Source organism: Pteropus vampyrus, unplaced genomic scaffold, assembly GCF_000151845.1.
Source record: "Pteropus vampyrus isolate Shadow unplaced genomic scaffold, Pvam_2.0 Scaffold9, whole genome shotgun sequence".
Classification (NCBI taxonomy): domain Eukaryota; kingdom Metazoa; phylum Chordata; class Mammalia; order Chiroptera; family Pteropodidae; genus Pteropus; species Pteropus vampyrus.
The window spans coordinates 2,294,054-2,297,556 of record NW_011888790.1 but is presented as its reverse complement, the minus strand read 5'-3'; positions in this window follow the sequence as shown (position 1 = coordinate 2,297,556).

The window sequence follows — 3,503 nt, the reverse complement described above, 5'->3', positions numbered from 1 at the left end:
TCTTTCTTTCTTTCTTTCTTCTTTCTTTCACACTAGAATATTTGAAATAGTCATCTTCCCTTAGAACCACCAACATTCTAATTAGGATACTTTCAATACTGATCTCGAGCTTTAATACAAATGATCAGTTTCTAGTAGCCCTGAAGACAGAAGAAAAAGTTCAGGAACAAGGATGAAGTTTCTCCTTGCTAAATTTTCTTTTATTTTTTTGCCATGGCCTGTGCTAGTTTGCATCCCTGATTTATGTAGTAAAATATTTCAGCAATTATTACAGTATCTTAACTCTCCGAGATTTACCAAGGACAACTGAGATCTTAATATTATATTGTAGTTTATTTCACAAGTTTGTTTAATAACCTCAATAGTTACTTATATTTGCAATTCTGTTTTCTTTTAAATGTGTTAATAAAATGCATGCATTAAGATTGGCTTGATTCCAGAATCTGATATGGTCATTCTTCAAGTAAGTGATAAAACTCATGACAATAGGGCACTTGGAGATTTTGGGATGCGTCCTAACTATACAAGTGGGGAAACTCTTAGTTCCTTACAGAGTTAAATTAAGGTCAGACCTGGTTTCCGACACGAAGTTCAGATGTATTGGCAGATCCCCATGCTTGCATTTATTATACTGTAATTTGGGGCTTAAAGAGTTATATCCAGTCCATCCCCAACATCTGGATAGTGTTTATAACGATCACATTTGATCCTAATGTAATTTTGTTGGGGAATTCACTAGAATTCCTCTGTTGGCTACATTACAACTGAACATGAGATCTGCTAAAATATTACCGAAAACTAGTGAATATCCATAGAGAATATAAAAATAGATAGATTTCATCCCCCGTATCACCCCCCTGCAGCTAACACATCATGTTCATCTATCCGGGCTTCCTTGTCTTCATTGATAAAAATGGGGGCGACACTTTCACAGCAGCCAACATTTGTCAAGGATTTGGAACCTTGAAAAGCAGAGCAGGCACAAAAATCTTTCAAGGATGATTAGTGTACACGTGCAACCACAAAGGCAGTGTCAGATTCAACAGATATGGATGACATATGCCTGATGGAGACTTTTCCTTTCATTTTCAGTTTGATTTAGATGCTGTCTTTTAGGGTTAGGAAAACATCACTTGGAAAGTCGAGCCAAAGGTTAAAACCACCCTCCCTCCATGAATGGAAGCCCCAAATGAATCAAGTTGAACCTTTAAAGGGCTGTAAAGGGAGCCTGTAACTATGTGATGGGGAGAAGAGGGAGGGCATGTGGGAAATTTGGCAATGCAGTTTGAGGACCTCTCAGCCCTGCCAGCAGGAAGATTATTAGCATATTTCATGTAACTTGCGCAGAGCTGTGTACCCTTCCCATGAAATAATTTTAACATTCAAAAAGAGACAGATGAGAAAAGAAAAAGACAGATAGAGACGGACAGAGACTATAACTGTCTTTAGAGAGGGAAAATTATTAAATCTGAACAGCATATGCTTTTCTGATGTATAGCATATGCAAGTCTATGCAAATTATTTAATAGCAGTGCACTCAGAGTAATTTCCATTTCCTCCCTCTCTTATGATGGGAATATTCCTTTTAATCAGATTAGACGACATCCTCTGCAAACTTTTGGGGGTTTCAACTTAATTTACCATGCTAAGTAGTTAGGGTAATTTGAAATAAAGCAATCAGTGGACTGAAAAGAACGAAGCCAAACCTCATCTTTGTCTTTGAGATGAGGAGCTGGCCCGCCGTGTGAGCCCCTCAGGACTTCTTACCCCTCCTCTCCTCTCCCTGCTCCCCAGCACGCGAGACCTCAGCAGAGTTTCCAATGGCTGGTTGCCTCATTTTGATGGCATCTAGTCAGATCTGTTTCCCATTCACAGAGCTTGCCTGCGATGCTGCATTCCATTCAACCTCTCCTGGCTGTCACAATTTATGGTGCTGCCTCAAGCAATGATGGAAAGATGAATTCACACTCATTAAAAACTTTTTCACCTGGGGAGGTCATGGACCCTTAAATGGGTCTTTGAAATGATCTGAAGGGGCCTGCAGATATTCTATTCTACAGGTTCTGGGAAAGGGAGCAACATACAGTGTGGTACCACGGATGGGCCAGGAAAGTCTTTGCGGGAAAGAATTCATGTGGGACACACACCTGAAAGTGACAGCTACTCATCAATGGTGCCTGTGTTGCAAGAGTAGTCCCAGTCTTTGGCAAAGCTGAGAAGCTTGTTTTGGGACATTGCTCACAGTTGTTAAGAGATTTGCGTTGCACAGTTCCAAGGGGCGCCATTGTCTGGTAGTCCTGGGGGAATCCGTAAAGTTGATAGTTACGATTCTCCAGCAGATGGCAGTAAAGGGTCTTGAAGCAAGAGTTACTTCTAAAATTACATCAAGTTGCCGTTTGGACTAGAGACTGGTTGGCCTCCCCTTTCACTGTCCTCTGTTTTATGGGTGGTGGTGTTTAGGGAAGGGAAAGATTTTAATTGCTTAAACTAATTCCCTGTAAAGTGTTAGCAGATGAGGTTTAAATATCATTTATACTAAGGCTGCTAGGGATTTACTAGCCACCAAAATATAAAAGAGAGAAATTTAATGGTGAAATTTTATGTACCAAGACAAGTAGTAAAACTTTCTTTCCTTCTTTTTTCTTCAAACCTGCCTTCCTCCACAAAGCAATGCCTCAACGAGGATCGTGGTTTTGAGGCACCAAGATCTGCTCCCTGTGGCATAAGAAGGTGCTTCTTATCAAAGGTTTGTTTACAACCTTTGGATGTAACAGAGATGGAAAAGAACAGGCTGTAATCAATTACTTTTTAAAAATTATTAAGGACATCATATAACCAAAGTAGGCCCCTTCTCCACGCAGGGAGGAAGTCTGGCCTGTGTTTTTCTGAGTGCCTACTGTTTTTCCATTCATTGTTTTTCTTAATCACCGAGGCAAGCACTTAGGGTACTTATTATTTCTCCCACTTCACACAGAGGTGAATGGATGTTCAGGAAAATCAAGGGACCCAAAGAAAGTCTCTCTGTTAGCATGTGAGTTCAAATCTTAGCCTGCTTGACTCCAAAGCCCAACCTTGTATCAGTAGAGCGTGCTGTCACATAACTATTAAAAATGGAATAAAGGGAGACTTCCTTCTTATTATTTTGATTTTTTGTTGACTAGAGAAAACAAATAAGTTTCTGTCTTTCCATGCCTGCCCTTACCCCACACTCCCATGGGCAACCATAAACTTTTTTGTGTATTCTTTCAGAAATATTTTGTGCTTTTATAAATGCATATATGTTTATAAATGTATTTCCCCCTCATATAAATGATGGCACATCACATATGCTGTCGTGTCTTTTTTTCTCTTAATAATGTATCTTGAAGGTGAGTGAAATAATTCTTTTTAATGGCTGCAGAGTTGTTTCCATTGTATGTATGTACCATAATTTTATTTAGCTGAAATTGATTTATTTAACTGACATATTTTTTAGCTGAAATTGATGAACCTAACAGAGATTA